At 29.6% G+C, this 12,658-nt stretch overlaps 1 long non-coding RNA gene across 1 annotated transcript; it reads right to left on the bottom strand.

Annotated features, from left to right (window-relative positions):
• Nucleotides 1-2,141: 2,141 nt before the first annotated feature.
• LOC132799996 (uncharacterized) lies at nucleotides 2,142-8,569 on the bottom strand. The gene is made up of 3 exons (XR_009634938.1): nucleotides 8,337-8,569; nucleotides 8,150-8,247; nucleotides 2,142-4,254 (listed from the first exon to the last, which is right to left on the bottom strand). It is a non-coding gene; the product is annotated as an uncharacterized LOC132799996 (long non-coding RNA).
• Nucleotides 8,570-12,658: the final 4,089 nt, after the last annotated feature.

Genomic DNA, 12,658 nt, shown 5'->3' with positions numbered 1-12,658 from the left:
GATCATCATCCATGGAAGAATATGCACGAAAATTCAAGCAAATTTATAATAATCTTGTTGCTATAAATGTTCCTGTTTCTGACATTGATAAGGTATTTTCCTTTGCCCAAGGACTTGATCCAGACTATAAGAAATTCAAAATAGCCATGCTTTCAAAACCTCCATATCCATCTTTTCATCGGTTTTTCATAGCCCTTCAGAATCATGAGAAATATAGGAAGTGATGAACAAAAATATGAGCTCGATCACAATTAAGCTTTCTTCAGTCAACGTGGACGTGGATGAGGAGACAGAGGTGGTCGTTTCAAATTAAGAGGAAGGGGTTTTACTCCTACTGACAGGTTCAATGAAGCTATTGGACAAAAACAAATTGAACACAAACCATGTGAACCTACTGCAGACCAGGAAAAACAACAGAGGGCAAAAACTGAAGGAAAACTCATATGCTAGATTTGTAACAACCCGAATCATAGTTCAATAGATTGTTGGCATAGGTTTGATTATTCCTATACCAACAAAGAGGTTCCAAAAGCACTTGCTGCATTGAATATAGCTAATAATACAGATCCAAACTTCTATGCAGACTCTGGTGCAACCTGACATATGACCAGTGATGCAGGTAAGGTCTTTAATCTGATTGCTTACAATGGTATTGATGGAATTTTCATTGGTGATGGAAATTGTTTAAAAATTTCACATATTGGTAATACAAAAATTAAAACAAAAAATGGATCTCTTAAATTAAATAATATTTTGGTTGTTCCTCAGTTAAAGAAAAAATTGTTATCTGTAAGTCAAATGACTCAAGATAACAAATGCATTTTTGAATTCTCATCTTATGGCTTTGTTATTAAAGACTGCAATAAAAAAATACTAGCTACGGGCCATAAAAAGGGAAAGCTATACATGTTGGATGAAGGAAGCCATCAAGCTTTGAATGCAACTAAAGCTTCTTCAGAACCTTGGCATCAATGAATGGGGCATCCAAATTCCAACATCTTGAAGGATTTACATTCAAAAAATAATATTAGTACTTCTATTTGGAAAAATAAATTTCATGTTTGTGACAATTGCCAAATGGGAAAGAATTGCAAACTTCCCTTTGGCGTTTCAAATAGTTTCTCAACAATGCCTTTATATAAGATACATTGTGATTTATGGGGACCAGCCCCTATTATGTCTACACAACATTTTCGATTTTATGTTATTTTTATTGATAAATTTTCTAGATTCACTTGATTATATCATTTACATAAAAAAATCAGATTTCTATAACTGTTTTATTAAATATCAAGGAATGGTGGAAAAATAGTTTGATCACCATATAAAAATCTTTCAAAGTGATGGAGGAGGGGAATTCACTTCCACTAAATTCAAAACTCACTTGCAGGAACAAGGAATTGTACATCACATCTCTTGTCTAGGTACACCTCAGCAGAATAGATTAGCAAAAAGAAAGCACAGACATATAGTTGAAATGGGACTTACCATGATTTTTCATGCTAATGTACCACTAAAACTATGGGTTGAAGCTTTCCAAACGACTGTATATCTTATCGACTATCTACCTTTTAGACCTTTACAAAAGGATACACCTTTGTTCCATTTATATAGACGACACCCTGATTATGGTCATTTACATGTCTTTGGATGTAAATGCTTTCCATACTTAAGAAATTATGGTGACCATAAATTTTCTAAGAAATCATATCCATGTATTTTCTTAGGATATAGCCCTCATCATAAAGGTTATAGGTGTTATTATCCAGAAACAAAAAAGTTTTATATTTCTAAACATGTAGTTTTTGATGAATCAAGTTTTCCTTTTTGCAAAATTACTAACACTGTTTCGCAGGAACCTCTTGAATTTGTGAGCTTTCCAAAACATGAAAATTATATACCTTTAAACATAAATTCCTTTCTAAACACCACTTACAACAACAACATTATAGAATCACATCAAAACAATGCAGAAGTTACTGAAACCAACAGCACCAGCAATAAAAATAAAGCATAAAATGAATCGAAAACTGGTGCTTGCGTGAACAATACCTGCATGAACGGTAACCATGTGAATAGTCCCGATAGCATTAGCAGCAGCAAGCATAAAGAGTAGACTGAGCTAAGAAATGTTGAACAGTAGACTGAGCTAAGAAATGTTGAACCTGACAGCACCAGCAGCAATAAACATGAAGAGCAGAATAAGCTAGGAGTTGTTGAACTTGACAGCACCAGCAGCATGCATGAGGAACAGAATGAACAAAACAAATCCTCATTCTATCACTGATTCTCCAGCAACTCAAATCAACAAAGAGATGTTGATCCTTCTACATCCAACATTGAACAAAATCGTACCAGTCAATCACAACCAGAACAGCCAAGCCAATATGAAAAACAATCATATCTTCCTATTATCTCAGTTCACGATCCTAGAGGTATTCAAGATAATCTAACAATTGATTTGTAGGTCTCTCCAACCAATATCAATCAAACAAATTCACAAATCTCAATGGTCATCCAATGATTACAAGAAGAAAACTTCAAAGCAATCTCAATCTTGCATCTCAAATGGCACTTGTATCTGATGAACCAAAGACTTTTCGAAAAGCTCTTCAAGATCCATTCTGATTTCATGCCATGCAAGAAGAAGTTACTGCTCTTCATAACAATAATACTTGGATACTAGTTCAAAGACCTCAAAATACAAATATCATTAGATCCAAATGGGTGTACAGGACCAAATATAAAGAGGATGGTACAATGGAGTGATTGAAAGCATGACTGGTGGCACAAGGATATACACAGGTTGAAGGGATTGATTTTGACGAAACCTTCAGTCCAGTAGTCAAGCATACCACTATCAGATTAGTCATCTCCATTGTTGTTATATCAAACTGGACAATTCGACAGCTTGATATTAAGAATGCTTTCTTGCATGGACATCTGAAAGAAACCATTTATATGAAGCAACCTCCAGGTTTTATCTCTTTAACTTATCCTGACCATGTTTATTTGTAAAAAGATCACTTTATGGACTCAAACCAGCCCCTAGAGCATGGTTTGACTGTTTGTCTTAATTCTTTCTTTGTCTTGGTTTTAAATCTATTAAATCTTATTCCTCTCTCTTTGTTTTCCAAAAAAAATAATATTACTATCCTATTATTGATCTATGTCGATGACTTACTTTTAACAGGAAATGATCCTGTTATGATCAATAGCTTAATAAGCAGATTGGGTACAAAATTTGCTACAAAGGACCTCGAAAAGCTACATTATTTTCTAGGAGTTGAGGCATGGTATTTTCAAGGGGACATCTTTCTAAGTCAAGAAAAATATAGCAGAGATCTTCTACTTCGAGCAAAGATGCTAGAAGCTGCTAAAATTAAAACTCTACTGGCCATAAAAGTGACACCTCAAGATGATGATAACCAGCCTACCAATGCTATAGAATATCAAAAACTGGTTGGCAGTTTACAATACCTCACATTCACTCGTCCAGATATAGCCCATGTCATTAGTAGAGTATGCAAGCATTTCCAAAATCCTACCCAATCCCATCTTTGTGAAGTCAAACGCATACTTCATTACCTCAAAGGAACAATCAATTTTGGGATAAGATTCATTCAACAAAGTTTTTTTAATTTAACTGGTTTTTGTGATGTAGATTGGGCTAGATGCCCTGACACCCGTCGAAGTACAAGTGGCTATTATGTTTACATCGGAGCCAACTGCATCTTTTGTTCCTTAAATAAACAACCAACTGTTGCACGATCAAGTACAAAAGCAAAATGTCAAGCAATGGCCTCAACAACTGCAGAACTCATGTGGATCACATTCCTCTTATGAGATATTGGTGTTCCTCTTCTTAAACCTCCACAGCTTTTTTGTGACAATCTCAGTGCTTTGCATATGACAGTGAATCCAGTTCTCCATGGCCGTACCAAGCATGTCCAAATTGATTATCACTTTGTTAGGGAACAGGTTGCCACAGGACAGCTTGTCACACGTTTTCTTCCTTCTCACCTTCAGATTGAAGACATTCAGACAAAACCATTGACCAGTGACTTGTTCCACAATTTTCGAGGCAAGCTTGGAATTCATTCCATTTCACCCGCTAGCTTGAGGGGGCAGGACAAAATAGTTCAATCTTAATCATGCAGCTGATCAATCCAATTATGCAGCTCACCCCTTGCTAAACACCAGCAAAGCAATGATAGTAAAGGCAATGGCTAGTAATCAATTATGTAGCTCACCCTTTGATAAACACCAGCAAAACAATGACAGCAAAAGTTATTAATGAATGGTTAATGGAGTCAACCAGCAACTATGAAAAGAAATGATAGTGGCAATCAACATTCTTAGAAACAAAATAGATAATTTTCATTGTATTTTCTGCAACATTATTTTACCTTCTTTTCTTAGCTCCTCTGTTTTAGGAAATTAATCAATATTCCATCCCAGTGTGTACTTTATATATGTATGCATTTCTTGTAAAAGTCAAGAAAGCGTTGATTGAATAAGGCCAATATTCATCAACTTATTCAGATAAAATATGTATAAATTATTAGTGTAGTTAGCAAAAACAAATTTTAAAATGGGTGTGTATGGATATTGTAGTAGTGTTGGCATATTTTATAGTGTGGATAAAATTACCTTTGCTTTAAAGGTGGGTACATACTTAATATCAATATCTACAAAATATATGAAAGAATGTCACTAAAAGATGCAACCTATGTCTTGTAGATATACCTTAGGCCATACAATCTAAAAGTATATAAATATAGCAACTTATGTCTTGTAAAGTCCATGGATAATGGATAAGATCTTAAATAATCCCTTCCCTTGAAACCCGGTATCCCTCCTTTTCATCCATGTAAGTCTCTTCTTCAATTCCCGAACTCTTCCTTCTCACCAATTTATTTGATTGGGAAGGATTTTTAGCTCACTTGAAGTTCCAAGCGATGGTGGGTTAATCTCAATTTATCATTTTTCTTAGCCAATAAGACCCATATGGTCTACCATCCCGAGGCATGTATTAGCATTGGTCGAAACGCAGAGGTAGAAGAAAGCGGAGATCCTTTGTTTTGAAAGATAGAGATGTTCAATTGGTCTAAGATAATCAATAAACTTGATAGAGTATTTAGAGGCTGAAACTCATGATCCTCCATCTAGGTATTTTCAAAAGGATCATCAAGATGTTTTGGAAGGTATCTAATTTCCTATTCTTCTAATTATAGGTTGGATTTGCAGTATGAAGAATAAAAACAAGAGGTTTGAAAAATTTGTACTTATTGTCTCGTAGTAAGTTTACAGGATAATCAAATGGATAGTCATGCAAAATGTTCCACCAAAAAAAAAAAAAAAAAAACTTCGCCAATAATGGTGGGTGGCTAGTTAGCTCTGATCAAGCTGGGTTATGATGTTTGAGACAAAATACTTAAACATCATTGCCTCATGTTGTGGAGTGGATGGAACCAAAAACCATAGTTGTTTTGAAATTATTGTCAAATGTAGGATTATTTTGTTCAATTTCATAAGGATCTATGTAATCGTCATCTTTTTCAGTAATGATCATGCCTGCATGCCAGCCCCTATTTAGAAAAGCATCCACATGCAAATCCCATCCTGTAATAGGTCAGGCTCTAAGTACAGAGCATGAATTTCTTTAAGGTTCATAATTTCTTCCTTTAGCATACTTAATTGATGAATACAATTATGTAGGAAATGGTACTTCACTTTAAATTGGTAGCCAGACATAGAAGTGTGCCGGTTATAGTTGCATGGTATAAAACATGGAGCTACGTTGCCTTGCATATCTCAACCACTATTCCAATTCTATAACCTTCTTCATAAAAAAAAAAAAAAAAAAAAAAATAGAAATAAATTAAGTGCTGATATTTCAATTGTATATTTTAATATATATTATAAATATATACATATATATACATATATATATATATATATATATATATATATAAATATATGTATCAAATGATTAGAAATAAAAATAAAAAATAAAAAATAAAAAAAAGAAGACCTTAACGACAAGTTTCTTCTCTCTTTTCTCCAACAATAGTTCTTCAACTCTTTAAACCTTAATTTTTCCTTTTCACATTCTTACATTTGTAATCTTTTCTTCCTTCTCTATTGTTTACGAATTGCCTCTCTACACATTTCCTTTATTTTTAATTTTCTCCCTTACAATCTCCTTCCACTCTCAACAAATACAAAAAACATTGACTGCATATCCACAAACATTCTCATCTAATTGATAATATAAATCTAAATAAATCATCATTAGCGACTCTGGAAAAAGAAAAAAATTATTTAAAAAAAAAAAGTTAAGAGCTAGTGAATCTTCCCCTGGTTAGGAAGCAAGGAAGAAAGAAATAAGCTATTACTCATAACACCCATTATTAAAACCACCAAGCAGAGTACAGACTAAGGTGGAGTTCGGTTGCAAGAATCTTTATTTAATAGAATGGAATGAAATGAATTATAAAATAGAATGGAAAGAAAATGAGGGTGCAATGAAAATGATGGTGCAATGAAAATGATGGTGGATGAGATTCTAATGCTTGGTTGAACATTAGAATCAACACATGAACCATTGATAGAAACAAATTTTTTAGACAAAAACACCATAGACCCTTTATTTATTTTTTATTTTTAACAAAAAAAACTCTTTCCACTTTTCTCTCCATTCTCTCTCTGTTTTTTCTCCTCACTTTCTTTACCTTTTCTCTCCATTTTCTTTTTCCAGATTTTCTCTAGTCACTTATTATCTCTACATTTTCTTTCTCCGCTTTCTCTCTCTACATTTTATATGTACTTTCTCTCTCAACATTTTCTCTCTCTCTCTCTTTCTCTATAGATATATATATATATATATATTATCTAAAAACTCTTCTAGCTTTCTCTCTACATTTTATTTTATCATTTTCTTTTTACATTTAATTATTTTATAAATACATAATATATTTTTATATGAAAATAATATTTTAAAATTTTTTTGCTTACCTTATACCCCAGCCCTAGCTCGTTGTCACTCATAAAAAGTGAAGAGAGAAAATTTAAAGAGAAAAAAATATAACAAGAGAAAAATGAAAGATCAAATACTGAGAGCGAAAATTTAGAAAGAGAAAGTAGATAACAAATTTAGAGATAGAGAAAATAGAGAGAAAAATTTATAGAGATATTATGGAGAGATAAAATTTAGAGCGAGAAAGTGGAGAGAAAATTGAAAATATAAAATTTAGGGAGAAAATCGAAAGAAAAATATATATAGAGAGAGAGAGAGAGAAAATTTTAAGAGCGAAAAATTTTAGAGATAAAATGTAAAGAGAAAGTAAAGAGATAAATTGAAGAGAGAGAAAGAAGTGAGAAAAAATTTAGAAAGAGTAACTGCAGTGATCAAATGTAGAGAGATAGTGTAGAGAAAATATTAAGAGAGAAAAAGTAAAAAGAGAAAATATAAAGAGAGTAAGTGGAGATAGAAAATTTAGTGAGAGAAAGTGGAGAGAGAAAATATAAAGAGAGAGTAGGGATACAAAAATATAAAGAGAGAAAGTGAAGAGAAAATTTAGAGAGAAAATGGTGACTGGAAATTTAGAGAGAGAAAATTTAAAGAGAAAGTGGAGAAAGAAAATTTAGAGAAGCTAAAATGGAGAGTGAAAATTTAGAGAGAAATGGAGTGAAAATTTGGAGAGAAAAGGATTTGAATTTTTAAAGGGTATGTGCTTAAGAGTAAAATTCTTATTTTGTATAGCGTATGGAATGGAGGATTTTTCTCATGTAGGAAAGTTACCCTATTCCACCATTTAAGTGGAATCAAAGGGCATTGGAATCCCCATTCTTTGCACATTTTGTCCAATCAAATATATAGGAATGGGTTTTCAGTAGAATGAAAATTCCATTCCTCCAATGATTTTATAGATCAAACACTATTTCAGTTTAAATTTAGGATATTTGTAATTATTAAGTTTTTAAAAAAGAAAAGACAAAGGAGGGCACATATGAAGCCTTGACGAAGGATAAAATGTCGGTCTTTTAATTTCCTAGCTTTAGGTCTTTCATAAAAACCAAAAAAAAAAAAAAAAAAAAAAGAAAAGAAAAAAGAAATAAAAATACTTGGGGAAAGGAAAATTACCATGTCCAACTGCGCGCCATTATGGCGGATATCAGAGATCATAATCGCCCTTCAACCAAGGAAATGAGAAGCGACACTGTCGAAGAAATTTAGATGCACTGTACAACAAAAGGAAATTAGGGTTTTCCAAGAATATCTACTATTTATACCACCAATGGCTTTTATATCATGGAGATATTGCATTTACCTCTCTTAAAGTTTGAGTTAATTACAATGTCTATTTTGCTGACAAGAAGAAGTTTAGATGCACTGTACAACAAAAGGAAATTAGGGTTTTCCAAGAATATCTACTATTTATACCACCAATGGCTTTTATATCATGGAGATATTGCATTTACCTCTCTTAAAGTTTGAGTTAATTACAATGTCTATTTTGCTGACAATCCACCTGGGATTTCAGGATGTCCGCCTATGTAAACGTTAAAGATTCTGCAATATAATCTACTTTTATAAATGTAATATTTTTCTTGTTTATTTCTTTTTATATTTGAAGTTTTCTTTTTCCTTTTTTTTTTATATGCATAAATATTTTTATTCTTCTTTTACTTTTATATATAATTGCTAACAAGTATAATTATTTAATACAATAATTAATAACAAAAGTAAATATAAAAAAATTAAAAATAAGTTTAATTAAAACTAGAAAAAAGTGTAACTAAACAAAAAATAAAAGATAAAAAATTATAAATTTTATACAAAATTTATATAAAAGTAATTTCTTTTCTAAACTCCTTGAGGTAAAAAGAAAAAAGTGTTAGCAAACAAAAATAAGTGCAATTAAAACTAGAAAGAAGTGTAACTAAAAAAAAAAATAAATGATAAAAAATTTATTAGTTTATTACATATCTATATATATATATATATATATTAAACAATTTTCTTTTCTAAAATCCTTGAAAAATTGATTTTGTTAATATTTTAAAATTTTGAATTAAAAATAAGTGTAATTAAAACTAGAAAAAAGTTTAAGTAAACAAAAAATGAAAGATAAAAATTGTAGCTTTACTTCAAAGTAAAACAAAAATTAACATAAATAAGCATTTTTTATTTAATTTGATTTATTTTTGTTATTAATTAGTTGTATTAAACAATTACACTTGTAAATAATTTTATTAAAGAATAATATAAATATATATAGATGAAAATAATTATTTTTTTCTTTTTGCCTCAACAGTAATAATTATTACTGTTGTAGAAATAATACCAATACCAATAACAATAATAATAATAATCAGAACAATAATGATAATAATAATAATATTGGGATAAAGAGTAAAAAGATAAATAAAAAAAGAAAGGTGCGTGGATGGCAGTTACGGTTTATGAAAATTAATAAAATAGAAGAAGAAAGATAAAAATAAATAAATAAATAAATAAAAAAACCGACAACAACAACAACGTGGAATTGATATTTGTTTCACTAAATTTATTTTATTTTATTTTTTGCAAGAAAAATAATAAATTTAGTGAAAGGAAAAATTATTTATTTATTTATTTTTAAATATTATCTTAAAATAATTTTTTTTAAAGTATTGTTTGGTAAAAGTAAAATATTTATATATAAGCTATTGGACAATTATTAATTTAGCATAAAATAAATATTTTTTGCTAACATAAAAATTAAATATCTTTACTGGCAAAAAAGATTACATATTTTTAAATATATATGAGCTATTAGAGAATTATTAATTTGACATAAAACTTTCAAATTATTATAGTAACAATTTAACGTTTATATATATATATATATATATATATTTTTTAATATGCTTATATAGTTTAGTATTATTGCCGGAGTTTCCATCCACATCAATGTTTTTATTTAATCGAATTATTGATATTTTCCTAGATATCAACATATTCGTTCTTGAGGTTAAATCAACAATCATCCATTTAGCCATGAGGTCTAAAAGGTCATCACCCAATTAGACGCAAGTTGGTCTCTTAGCAATAAGTACCTTAACAGTGAGGTTTTGGCAATGAAAGTAGGGAACACAACATGAAAGCTCACGCTAAAACCTTTTCAAAAAGAAAAAAAAAGGGTCCAAAAGTCCAAGCCACCAAGTAGTTGAGTAGAAAATCACACCAAAGATTGATTAATGGCGACAAATTGACAACTTATTATTCATTTAAAAAAAAAAAAAAAAAAAGGAGTTTTCGACCCACACAACAAGCAAAGAAGAACGAAATATTAAAGTCAATATAAATTAGTGCCCAAGGACTGCTTTTGATGTTGTACGTGGGGTGGCATTTTGATTGCGTTGCCAACTTGCCAAGTAGAAAAGTGCTTTCAAAACTTTGTGATTTTACGAATATATGATGGCATTTTTTTTTTAGGTATGAGTATCTAACTGAGCGATCGACGATTTAATTATAAAATAAAGGAGGGAAGGTTAATTAAGGATGACAATCTTATAGGCTCTAACGTTTGAGAGCAACTATAAGGGGTTAGTTTCGTGCTTATAGTAGTCATTTATGATTGATGCATGTCGTTTACTCCTTCAACGTAAAGAAAAATAGAAAACAAAAACATAAAACATTACCAAAGAGTGGTTAGTTTAAGAGAGTGATCAGGAACCTGACTTTTCTAATACGGGAAAGCTGTCAACTTTTTTGTATGCGATTATTTATTTATTTTCTGTGAGCTAGTGACCTTGGAAAAGAGGTAAAAAGACAGATGGTTAGTGGAAATGAGGTAGAAAAGAATAATGAGTTTTTGGCCATGCCCAAATTCCACGTCGAAAATGCATAATTTTGGAGGCTGAGCACCAATCCGACTAGTTTACTTCACCTTTACGTAGGGAATCCGACAGTGCAAAATGCGGAAATCAGCTGGTTGTTTGCAATTTCTAAAAGCAGTGAAACGACAATCACTACCCATTTTCTACGCTGCACGCTCCTCTCAACAGTTTATTTTATTTTATGTTGTGGTTGGATTATTTCAAATGTGGAAGAGTGCTCTTAATAGATATTTGTAAAACTTGTATTTAGAGACTTTTGGATATGAACAATAGTGATACAAATATCAAGTTGTTTATCGAATTATTTTTCAAATGATGTGATAAAAATAATTACTATTATTTAGTTGAAAAATTAATTATAATTTAATTATAAATAAATGAATCTTTATAAAGATTAGCCTAAATTGGCCCATGGCACGTGTCCCCCTCATATTTTCTTTTTCACTTTAAACATTTTAACATTTCTTTTAGAGGAATATTTTATTCACACCTTTTGAAATAAAGTATCGGTGCTCCCTTAACAAGTTAAATAACCTTTATATCTTTAATAAAATTAAATCACCTTTAAATGCCATTTTTTGCAAAAATTAATTTTTTTGACAATTTGTTAAAAATTTATTTGAAGATTTGAAAGTCTTATTAATCTATATTTTTGACTAATTTTATTTAAATATGTGACAGTTTTTCAATTAAAAAAATTATGTGATACTTTTAATCAAATAAGCTTTTTAAATTATATGATAATTTATCAAATATATTTAACAAAATGTATTATAATTATTTAATTTATTTAACTAAATAAATTATTATTTTTAAATATATTTAAATAAATTTATTCATAAAATATATAAATTGCTTAAAAAATTATGTAATTAAAATTATCATATAGTTTTTTTTATAAAAAAAATACACATTTGAGCTACAGTTTAATTAAAAATTAAGTAAAAAAGCTTTAAAGTATTCAATCAATTACCGAAAAAAAAAAAGGAATTTTAAAAAAAAATAACTTTAAAAGGATATAAGAGTAAATTTAGACTATTTTAAAAGGTGTAAATGATTCTTACAAAATTTAAAATATGTTCTTATATTTATTCTTAACATGGAATGGTGTAAAAGAAATATTATCTTCTTTCAGTCATTCACATTTACATTCCCTTCTTACATTAATGTGCCCCCGCCCTTTTATTTTGGCTCTCTCATAGGCTCATGTGGTTTTTTTTTTTTTTTTTTTTTTTTTAAGTCTTAGTATTTTATCTTTTCTTACATTTTTTTAATCCTTTTTGACTTTTTTACTTATTCATACATACAATATTTTCTGTCATCTCTTTATGTGTAATCAGTATTTTTTTTGACATAATTAAATATTTTAACACTGTAATACATATTAATTAATACTGTAAGATACTTTTCATATAGAAGTGTTTATATATATAATTTATTTTTTAATTTTTCTTTCAATGACATAAGACGCATTTTTTGTTAATTTTTTTAGTTTTAAATTACATTAGATGTTTAAATGGTAAGAAAGCTATAAACCTATCTTTTATTAATTTGCATCTATTGTGTTAATTTTTCTTTCAATTACATAAGATGCATTTTTTGTTAATTTTTTCAGTTTTAAATTACATTAGATGTTTCAATGGTAAGAAAACTATAAACCTATCTGCTATTAATTAGCATCTATTGTGTTTATTTTTACTTTTTTAGATTTGCAATTAATCTATTATGCATCCAAAAGCATTGAAAATCAATACTTTATTAGGTGGAC

The sequence above is a fragment of the Ziziphus jujuba genome, chromosome 11 (genome assembly GCF_031755915.1).
Source record: "Ziziphus jujuba cultivar Dongzao chromosome 11, ASM3175591v1".
Taxonomy (NCBI): domain Eukaryota; kingdom Viridiplantae; phylum Streptophyta; class Magnoliopsida; order Rosales; family Rhamnaceae; genus Ziziphus; species Ziziphus jujuba.
The sequence above is the reverse complement of the archived record's forward strand: the minus strand, read 5'-3'. Positions and strand labels throughout refer to the sequence as shown.